Source organism: Polyodon spathula, chromosome 22 (genome assembly GCF_017654505.1).
Source record: "Polyodon spathula isolate WHYD16114869_AA chromosome 22, ASM1765450v1, whole genome shotgun sequence".
NCBI classification, from domain to species: domain Eukaryota; kingdom Metazoa; phylum Chordata; class Actinopteri; order Acipenseriformes; family Polyodontidae; genus Polyodon; species Polyodon spathula.
The window spans coordinates 17555398-17567521 of NC_054555.1; the positions used below are offsets into that span (position 1 = coordinate 17555398).

The 12124-nt window shown below is 38.7% G+C and overlaps 1 protein-coding gene across 1 annotated transcript in view; it reads right to left on the bottom strand.

Annotated features, from left to right (window-relative positions):
- Nucleotides 1-12124, bottom strand: part of LOC121296849 (PH and SEC7 domain-containing protein 2-like) — a 249354-nt gene that overhangs the window by 189557 nt on the left and 47673 nt on the right. The gene's annotated exons all lie outside the window — the stretch shown is intronic.

Consider the following 12124-nt stretch of genomic DNA (forward strand, 5'->3'; position numbering starts at 1 on the left):
TTGTTGCTTTGGCAGTGCCCACTGGAATGGAATATGTTGCAGGCAGAACTATATCTAACATAGATTTTCATTATGGGAAAATTGCAATAATATATAGTAAAGCTTAGTAAAACCAAAGCATGTCCAAGCATGGTGGATCACAGATCATCACAAACCAGACCTGGTTGGCTTATTGCATTCCTTAATTTTATCAGTATGCTACATTATTAATATATTTTAAAATGATTATTCACGCTGCAGCTAAATCTGCTGATACCAGTAGATGACTCTTTCCAATCTATCTTCTTATGTGTTTCCCCAAACCCCTTGTTATCTTCATGAGATTGCTAAAGGGTGTAATGGTTGAAAATAAGCATTATCTTTTAGGATATCTAAGGGGTTAAAGACTCTTTTATAAGAAAGTGGGGGCATTACTGAAGATCATTTTTCTAAGCTTACATACATGCCTGAGAAGCTTTCAATGAAAGCCTGAAGGTTCGGCTCGATTCTAGAAATGCTCTATTTTCTGTTTGAAAATATTTGTTTGGTAGAATGTAGTTCATTAATTTTAATTAATTAAAAATAAATAACAGAATTATTTACTTGGTAGAAATAAATACATAATTTAAACATATGCATAGAGGAATAAATACATTTTGAGGTAAATATTTTTAAATAAATAAATGTAGAAATGAATACATGTTTATATTATAAATGTACAAACAAATTAATAAATAGCAAGCTAGAAAAATACATGTTTTAAATGTGATATATTGTTTTAAATTTGCCTGTGTCTTAATTGTATTTTATTGTGTATTTGTTCTTGTTGTCTAGTTGACTTGCTGCTACCTGCTTGGCTAGGTCTCACTCATAAAAGAGGTTTTACTCTCAATGTGACTACCTAGTTAATCAAAGCTCCTGCTGCTCTGCTCCTGGCGGTGGAGGTGGCGGAGGCCGAGGCAGCTCCTGCCGCTCTGTGCTTGCTGGTGGGGGTGAAGGAGGAGTGTAGCCTCCTAGCAACGGAGGTGAGAGCGGCGTGTAGTCTCCTGGCGACGGAGGTGGGAGCAGCGTGTAGTCTCCTGGTGGCGGAGGTGGGAGCAGTGTGTAGTCTCCTGGTGGTGGAGGTGGGAGCGGCGTGTAGTCTCCTGGCGACGGAGGTGGGAGCAGCGTGTAGTCTCCTGGTGGCGGAGGTGGGAGCAGTGTGTAGTCTCCTGGTGGTGGAGGTGGGAGCGGCGTGAGGTCTCCTGATGGAGGTGGGAGCGGCATGTAGTCTCCCTCACTTGCAGGGGACTAGTGTGGCTCTCCCTCACTTGCAGGGTACTGGTGCCGCTCTCCCTCACTTGCAGGGGGCAAACCCAGCAGGCACTGTTCCACTGCTGGTTGAGGTGGAAACAGTACACATTCTTCTGTTGGTGGAGGTGGAAACAGCAGGCATTCTTCCTCTGCTGGTGGAGGTGGAAACAGCAGGCATTCTTCTTCTGTGGGTGGTGACTTGGGCCGTGGACGTTCTACATTCCCTTTCTGGAGCTGTGGACACACTGACTTCCCCTTTGTGGGGTGTAGACACTTCTGCTCCCCCCCTTCTGGGCGCTGGGTGCTCAGGCTCTTCCCACTCAGGCATAGGATGTTTGGGCTCCTCATCCTCTGGCTTCTGCTCTGGGCAGTTCTTGTCCTCATGCCCATAGGCAGTGCACAGGGTGCACCACCTTGGCTCCTTTGGCTTCCTCCTCACATTTTCCCCTCTCTGCCTCCTTCTCCTAACCTTCCTCTCCTGGGCCTCCAGGCGCTCTGGCTCCAGCCGCTGGCGTGAAGACTGCCCCTCCTCTGTATCCGGGAGAGGGCAGTCAGCCACTCCACGCCTGTAGCGTTTGCACAGGAGGCACACCCCCATAATATAACTAAGTGAGAACAACATAACACTGCTAGAAAAAATCACAGAACCGACCTTTCATTGCCCATTTCGTGCAATAAACAGCTGTATAAATAAACCCGTCCGGAACACTAGGTTTCCGAAGCTGCACAGAGTATGAAAATGATACACCCAATACAACTAAGTGAGAACAACAACACTGCTGAAAAAAAAACACCAAACCCACCTTTAATTGCCCATTCTGGGTATTTGTTTTTATATGAAAAAAACTATATATATATATATATATATATATATATATATATATATATATATATATATATATATAGGCTCTCAAAAGTATTCACCCCCCCTTGAACTTTTCCACATTTTATTGTGTTACAACATGGAATCAAAATGGATTTAATTAGGAGTTTTTGCCACTGATCAACACAAAAAAGTCCATAATGTCAAAGTGAAAAATAAAATCTACAAATTGTTCTAAATTAATTACAAATACAAAACAGAAAATATATATATATATATATATATATATATATATATATATATATATATATATATATATATATATATATATATATATGTGTGTGTGTGTGTGTGTGTGTGTGTGTGTGTGTGTGTGTGTGTGTGTGTTTGTACCCAAAACACCTTTTCCTCCCTCATCCTGTTATTTTAGTAAATGTGCTATGTGCTTGCTCTCAGCACAGATTATAGGCTACCGTGTAATTACTGGACTAATTGTCAAGGACTTGGCTAAGAATGACAGAAGAAAAGAGCAACAGCTGAGAATTAAAAATGTGAATTAGCTAGGTATTCGTTGGAGCTTGGGTAAGGTGGCCCAGTAGTTAAAGACAAAGGCTTCATAACAGGTGATTCTCGATTCAAATCCCAACTCACACTATGTGTGACCCAGAGCAAATCAGTTAATCTTCTTGTGCTCCGTCTTTGAGACGTAAAACCGAGGTCCTATTGTAAGTGACTGTGATGCATAGTTCACCCCCTAGTCTCTGTAAGTCGGTTTGGATAAAAGCATCTGCTAAAATGACTAATTAATAATAATGAAAAATGACAAAACTTCTTGACACAGAGACTCCAGGCCGCGCCCAACTTTTCATTGAGAACGGGTAATAACTATTCGCTTTGACTGCTTCAAGGAATGTTCTAAAAGATATCCGTAAGGCTTAAAAATCTTACACTCTTGAAAAAGTTATTCCAAGAAACCTTATTTCAGGGGTTCCAACTAGTATACAAAGAACCTTTTTAACCCTCCTATTATGTTTAGGTACATTGTACACGTATTGACCCAATGCAATTTCAACCTAATTTAAACAGCCTTAAATTGATGAAATGTTTTTATTTGCAAAGATTTTACTCTTTTTGCTCTTTTAGACCAGGAGCTGTGATAAAACCTGTTTGACTGCCAACCTGGGAACTCCTCATTTTGGAATGTTTTTACCAGTGAGATGCTGTTGCAATACTGACAGAGAAAATTAGGCTCGTTTTTTTGTTTATAAATATCTCCAGACAGGTGCAGCCATTTCCAGAGATAATAATATAAATATTCTAATAATAATAAAATAACAATTTAAAGAAGTTTGTTTCATTCCTGCACACAAATCTACATAGATAAATGCCACAGGTCAAAGGGACCCGAAACATCTTATTTGTATACATAACCTGTTCTAAAAAAAAATAAACATCTCAAAGGTTCTGTTTTCTGTGTATAAGTTTATGACCCCAACTTAGGAAAAGTCATAAAATATTATACAGAAAATGAAAAGAAAAATAGCATTTAAGCTAATTGGAAACTAGAGTCAGGTCAAATAGACCTGAAACCTAATAGAAGGGTTAAACAGTAGGATAAACAACCATAAATAAACACTGAACTCTCAAAGGGTTAATAAGGAACCCTAACACTCCCAAAGAACCCCCAGGGGTTTGTTTGTTTATTTGTTTATTTTATGTATTTATTTATTTATTTATAGATATGACAATGTAAAAAATAATTTTGAAAAAGAAAATGGGGAAAAGCATCAAGCTTTCTCTATTTGAAGTATCCTGTGTAATATTAAACTCTAAACTGTTGATTTGTTTGCTTATTTTTTGTTACATTTTGTAAACTACATCATTGTAAGGTAGTGTATTTGTGTGCAAAGGCAAGCAATTCTAGACCTTTGCAATTGTTCTACTTGTGAAAATCCTATTATTTTATCACCTCCTTCCCTGCAAAGCACAAAGAAGACCTCACTATATTTCACTATAAAGAAAAGAGAAAAATTATGTTAAAAATATGGTTCTACTAAAATATAATTATATATATAGTTGAGTTCTTATTTATAAACAGTAACAGCTTGGGACTCCCTATCTGTAGCTTGGTGCTGTTTTCATTATCGTCAGCATATTCTAAGTGATTGAAAGCTGAAATTACTTTTTTAAAAACACTTTTCTTATACCAACACAGTATTGGTGAGTGATAATCAGTTTGTTTGAAAACCAGGCTTTAATCACTGATAATAGGTGCACAGGTGACGATTCCATGAGTGTTGTGGGGCTCAAGCAACAATCGGAGAAAATAAGGTCCTGCACAGTGCAAATAAATCACTTGTTCTGTCATATTATAATGTAGATGCTTCACAAGCAGAATTGTTATTGCAGAGTTTAAAAATATAAAATCAATTTATACAAAGACTCCCAGCTTTCTAGAAAAAGATCTGCATTTCCCTTGTTTTTCTTTTGTATTTGTTTTGCTCTCATTAGTATCTATAGTAGATACAGCGTAGCAAATGTAGGCAATGCAAAACTTCTCCAATCATGAAACGTGAACTTATTCAGTCAGCAGGAATAATGACTGCAGTCCAAACCAGACAGGACCTTTACAAAGCAACACAATGCCAAGTTTATTGCTGTGCAGAAGAGCAAAATTACTGTGGACAACAGGAATGACCAGTTATCTTCCATTATCATACAACAAGGACAGGGTGTTACTTCAGAACACTACTGGAAAATGGTTGCATGCAAATGATGCACTCATTGAAGTCAAACCATGGCAAACAAATGCAAAGACATGGATATGGCCTTTTATGAAAAGATCGAATGCTCTACAAATGCCTTACATTGGCCTAAGTTCATAACACCTCTATAACAAGGAAAATAATGTTTTTTTCAGCATCAAAATGTGTTAGTTTACTACCCTTTAGCACTGACATGCATATGTACCTTTTCAACCATTCATAACATTGTAGTTTTGTATCTATGTAAATATCTATATATTAATACCTACCAAAATAAACATATTGTTTTCATCACTCATGGATGTACATTTGCAAGTAAAAGAATACAATGTTTACACTTTCAATACTGTCCAAAAGTCCCTTCTACCATTATTTTATTTTAAAATCTTTTCTCATTTCTCTTATATTACTCTAGTTATTACTCTCTTGTCTGTCTGTCTATTTACCATACACATTCTCGGCTATCTTTCCCTCATTTTATTCATTATTTGATAAGTAAAAAAAGAAGTGATATCTATCTGATATCTCCATTTTTCATTGAAATGCTCTTTATACAATTTCAAGGGCATTGTGACCATTCCCTTATCAGCTCAAAAGACACATCTGCAACAAAAAACATTGACAATGCACAACCAAAAACATGCTCCAACACCCCAGCCCTGGATGTCACTTCCCATACACTTACCTTCCATTTTCATTATCCCTTGCATTATTGGTCTTGTTCATCATCTTCATTGTTGGATAGATATTGCTTCATGATCTTTTACATATTCTTGTATGTATGGGCTAAATGTCTGTCCATGTGTGCCCTCATCTACCTGTGTCTTTCCTGCATGTTGTCCGTGTGTTTTCCCAAAGCATACTTCTCTGCGCCCGTGATGACTCCTCTCCCACTCCCTGTCTGTCTTTTTCTCTGTAATAGTGCTTGTAAGGATAACCAAGAACACTCCAGTCCGTGTTGAACAATTTCCTTGGCACATGTGTCTTAGCATCTTTATTCTGGTTAAACCCAGCTGATAAGGGAATGAGTATTTCAATGTAAAGTGGAGTGATCAAAAAAAGAAGCCAAGTTAGAAGCAACAAGTATGTGTGTGTGTGCATTCCACCTTAATGACCCAACAGCAAAATTAAATCAAAATGTTACCCATGCACAAAACAATGCATAAAATGTAAAAGGCAATGCAATTTAGCAAAAGATTAAAAAAACAACAACAGTTTCCAGAATTAAAACAGTATCCAAAGATCCAAAGTCAGTCTTTAAAATTGCAAAGTACAGTGCTCGATAAGGCCCTAATGTCACAGTTCACTTGCAAATGAAAATGCACAAAAGCAACTATAGATCACAGATAAACAAAAAAATGCATCACAGTATCTAAAACTGTTTAATGATAATGTTAATGTTTAACTTTTACATTACTGTAGCTTATCTCGTTCACTTTGTTTTTACTGCATTTTCGTCGTAAAATTGGAGAAAGTTCTGTGTAACAGCACAATTAAGACAGACTGATTTGTCATCTGAGGAAAAAAAACTCAGGCTGTGACGGATAAGCAAGTATATTGTAACACTGAAGAGGTGGGCTATGTATCAAAAAACTGGCGACAGAGTCAAAAATCACGTGTGACGGGTAAGTGCACTAATTTGTTACATATGGGGATTGATTTTATTCTTGATACAAGGGCGGTAAAATGTGACTGACGTGTATCTGGGCAACAGATATCCGAGTGCTGACTGTATATACCTTTGTATATATCTCTGTGCTAGTGTATTACAAACCTCCACAGGCACCTCACAACAACCCTACACCAATCCTGAACTCAAGTAGAACTTCAAGAACATAGAGGTTTGGATAAATGTTGCAGTTTGCAAACAACGCTGTTCTGAAGCTCATAAAATGGCTTTTAGGAAAGGTTCTCTAGACTTAACACAGGAATAATCCCTGCTGGAGTTGGCAGCTTTGTAATTGATTGCCTGCTGAAAGAGATGCAGAGAAGCCATTTACTGTAACCATCTCAGAACAGATTGCTCAGTTTGGTAGTACCAAAGCATTTTAATAACACATCTCAATAACACTTGAATACCCCTGTGACCTATATACAAACTCCTTCTACCTGTATTGTCTGAATGGATAACCATCTCAAATTCAGGTAAAAGACTTTAATGAGCAATCTGTCACACACGTGTGCCCCCAAATCTTATTCATTTAGTACCAAAGCAGAATTACTGGTTTCTAATTTTACTAGGTTGTGTAAGGTGACTGACATTCTGCATTTATTCATATGTCCTAACCTCGTTGAAGGACAGTGTATAACACATAATGCAAGACGTTTCTATACACACACCATTAGAACAATGCTCCCTAGCAGAGCGATGCGTATATTTGCGAGAAGCAGAATTGTCAATGTAGGTCAGGTTGTAAAGTTACTGCAGCCAGACAGCATCCACACAAGTTTGTCTCATCCTTCATGCTGACGTTTTATACCTGATGACCCTCGTAGGAAAGAAACTAACTTCTGGTTTGTGTGTGTACAGATGTTACACGCTGTACATTAGCACTGTCAGCACTGATAATCTTATTTGGAGAGATTTTGAAGTCTCCACAGGTTTTATATATAATCAACCCTTCAAGGCCTTTATTAAAAATGTTGCTCACCAGGATTGAGATCTCATTTTTCAGCCACACACAATCCAGATCCATTTCTCGTACTAAACATTACAAACACATTCACAGTATAAAAGCAGCATTTTGAAAATGAGTGCAGTAAAATGCTTTTGAGTTGTTTTATCTTCATTTCTTATAGCTTCTGGCAGACCATTCCACTCATTGGGCACTCCATTTGCCAATGCCAGCCACTCACATCCCTGTCTTACTTTGTGTACACTTGAGTGATGTTAGATCTCAAATAATAATTCAGAGGATGAACCTGACTGGACACACTTTTAAAGAGAAGCATGCACCTGTGAAATGTCTGGCACAAGGGCTCACCTGATTTCCATTACACGAGAGTAGATGTTCAAACTTCATGCTGATTTGAACTTGGCTCTCGTCTAGATAAGCAGCAACTAAGAGAACTTTACAGTAAACTAATGCGATTCATCTGCATCTCCATTCATTTGCATCTCCATTTATTTGCATTTCTTTCTGATGACGTAGATATCCTTCTGCCTGGTGTTGATGGCTGAAGTGTAACGCTGGCTCCAGGGATGAGCTTATTTTGCCTCTCCAGCGCATCAGCACACATACAATGGCTGTGATGCTGGCTCCGGGGATCAATCACAATGCGGTCTCCTCAGTGCATCAGCATGACAACCGTCTGGACTGAGCTAAGTAGGGTACATCTCTGGGGTCTTCAAGTGGGCACCTTCCATCCTCTGTGTTTTTTCGACTAGCCCAAAACACCTCAAGAGGACTCGACAGTTATTCTGGCATCCCAGAATCACCCTCATCCATCCCCCCCACTCAACTCAGCACAGCTTACTTACCCGTACATCAGCGTTGCTTTCTTTCTATTGTGCTTGAGATCCCCATCCAGAATCTTTCCGTCTCAACCACAGCCAGTTGCTGTTCTTTTCTTCTGCTTCAGGTAAGTTCATCACTGTGCGATGCAACTCTTGGCCACTGAACCCGATATCTCTGAGGTTGTATAGTGTGCCATAAATCCTCGACAACCCACCTCCACTGGGTAAACCCGGACTCTCCATCCTCACTGTTCCGCTTCAGCAGCTAGTTGGGCATACCAAAGTTTCTTCCTCTCATACCCCTCATCCCCAGTATCCTCACATGGCACTGTTAACTCTACCATAAGAACAAGGCATGCTGATCCAGATCACAAGACAATGTCTGGTCGAAGGTTAGTGGTGGCAATCTCAGGTGAAAAAATAAGCTGTTGACCAACATCTGCCAGCATTTTCCAGTCTTTAACAGCTTTCAGTTGTCCTGGGCCAGGCTTGGTTTTAACACCTTTTCTTGGTGGTTACTCTCCTGGATGTAGGAGTATTGTCTTTTGTGTGTAATGCTTTGAATGCTTTCTCAAAGAAAGGGATGCAAGCACAGGGGTTTCTTTAACATATAGCATCAGATATCCTGTTTTAAAATGCATGTTTGCAAAAAAAAATAAATAAATTTCTTTCAAAATTACACATTTTAGACCTATATAGTATGCATGGCATGGGAAATGTAAGTGATTATTAGCTACAAACAGTTTTAACATAAATAAGTAACAGATTTAAATGCTGGAACACCTAATCTTAATCAATAAATATTATATATGTTGTTACCACAATCCTCAGTTAATTCCAAAACAGAAAAGTGTGTTAACTTAAATCAGAAGCCTATTTTAAAAGAAAAACAACAGAAATATCTGGAGCCATAGCCAAATAATTCATATCTGACATGAGTGCAAGTTCCATGCAGGAGCAACATTATTCTTTAGTGACTGGTTACTGCAGCTCTGGCTGTGTCTCTACACGGAAGAAGCTGTCTTCTGTACCTGTTAATTATTAATTATGCCTTGAAAAGATATACCATAATTCCAGTAACCTAAACCTTCCAAGGAAGACTTGGCTTAAATAATTACCGACCTGTCACAAGTGGAAACTGGAGATAAAGAACATTTTACACTTCCATTAGCTCCATAGATCTGAAATGCATACTTTTTTTAAAGAAACACATGCTACAGCAAATATGAATTTTCATTTTAAAGCAAGATATTACTCTCAATGTCTATGCCTTTGTCTCTCAGGAAATATGTAATACACTAATTGCACTTTCTGGGTTATTTCAACACAACAACTTCTGGGTCTTAGCATGTTACTGGCTGAAGGTACAGTATGTCAGTCAATTGGGGAAGTAGATGGTTGGTTAACGACAGGAAAGAAACTATTAAAGGGGCGTGGTCAATTTTCCCCTCCAGGTGCAATGGTCAAGCAAGTGCAACATTATCTGAAAGCATGACTGCAAAAAGAGATTTCTTTAACATAATGTTTTAAAATAACAACTGCAATAGTGTTTCTTTAATAATTTGACATTTGAGACATAGATAATTAACAAAAGTGCACAATAGGAAAGATGCATGGAATTATTTTGTTAGCTACAATCACTTTAAGATAAAAAGCTAGCTATGTATCTTATATTCAGCTGATGCTATTATTAATAAGCCTGTTGCTAAATCATCCCTGAATGCAGTTTCTTACATTGGGAAAGCATGTCTTCATTCTGGCATTATAACACATGACTAAGAGCTGCTTAGGTGCCAGCTAATGCAGCTTTATGGCTAATTATTTTTAGATGCAAAACAAGAACAGTATTTCAAAGCTTCTCAAGGCTGTGTAATGCAAATGCAATTTTATTCAATACAACTCCATCAGAGTCTCTGTCTAAAGGCTATTTTCACATATCGCTCAACCAAACTGCTCTAAACCCCATGAATGGGAGACTGACAGAAAGTCAGATTCCATGCAATTTGGATAAAATGACTTGCTTGAAAAGGACATGCAAATAGAAATGGCAATGTTAGAGGATGGCTGGCAAAATAGCATGACCCAGCCTAGTGTCTAACCACCGTACCAAAGGGACCCCCTTTCATAACCATGCAGGGCCCGATAGTTAACAAAACAGCAGTGCATTTCATTTCCCCTTGCACAGGGGCTGGAGAGAAGATTAGAAACAGCTACCTTAGAAGTGTCAATAGGGGCAGTCAGGACAACACTGATTCCACTGGTTCTCCAGAGCAGGCCATAGTATCTAATGAAGCATCAGTCATTTCTGATAGGGACACATCTGCCAATTAAACCCCTTCTATCACCCCGTTCCCATAGCAAAATCAGTGTAATAAAGCATCGTGAAAGCATGGTAAGCGTATAAGCAGAGAGGCTTTGTACAGCATGATAAAAACCATGGAAAACCATGGTAAGTATAGTAAATGCATTTTATAACCATAGAAAATGCATGGGAAAAACTGCAAGATTACAGCACAAAATGAACATGGTAAACTTCAAAGTTTACCCGATCATCTGTCTTCCTTAACAGGAAGATATTTCTGAATGTGCAAAGCAGTAATCTCTCTTTGGATGTAATGTGTATGACAGTAAATGTGAACGACAGTACAGCAAAAGCAGCTTACCTACAGCATACCAGTCTGAACAAGACAATATACAGTGCAGAGAAAAAGTTTGTGAACCCCTTAGGATTTTCACATATTTTACATATTTCAAACCTAAAATGTTATTAGATCTTAATCGATATTTTAATAATAGATAAAGATAATCTGATTAAACAAATGGCACAAATCATGATACTTCTTCCACAAATTATTCAACATCCATGTGTGAAAAAGTATGTGAACCCTTTGATTCAGTAACTGGTGGCACCCCCTTGAGCAGCAATGACTTCAACTAAGCGTTTCCTGTAACTGTTGGTCAGTCTCTCACATCGGTTTTTGATGGAATTTTGGCCCATTCCTGCTTCAACTCAGTGACATTTGAGGGCTTCCTTGCATGGACAGATTGCTTCAGGTCTTGCCCCAACATTTTGATGGGGTTTAGGTCCAGACTTTGACTAGGCCATTCTAAAATGCAGAATTTCTTCTTCTGCAGCCATTCGTTTGTAGATCTGCTTGTATCTTTAGGATCATTGTCTTGCTGCATGACCCACTTTCGGTTCAGCTTCAGCTCACGGGCAGATGGCCTGACATTCTCGTCTAGAATCTTCTGATACAATGCAGAATTCATGGTTGTGTCAATGATGGCAAGCCGTCCAGGTCCTGAGGCAGCAAAGCAACCCCAAACCATCACAGTCCCACCACCACGCTTGACGGTTGGGATGAGGTTCTTCTGTTCGAACGCAGTGTTTGGTTTTCGCCAAACATAATGTTTCTCATTGAGGCCAAAAAGTTCTACCTTTGACTGTGTTCTTTGGTGAACTTCAGACGGGCAGCAATGTTCATTTTAGAGAGCAGTAGTTTCCTCCTGACTATCCTTCCATGAACACCATTCTTGTTCAGTCTTTTTCTGACAGTTGAGTCATGAACACTCACATTAGCCAAGGCAAGAATGGCATGCAGATCCTTGGATGTTACTCTGGGGTTCTTTGAGACTTCTCTGATGATTCTGTGGTTTGTTCTTGGAGAGATTTTGGTAGGACGACCGCTCCTAGGTAGAGTGACTGTGGTCTTGAACTTTCTCCATTTGTAGACTATTTGTCTGACAGTAGATTTGTGGAGCCCCAAATCCATAGAATTGGTTTTGTAACCCTTTCTAGACTGATAA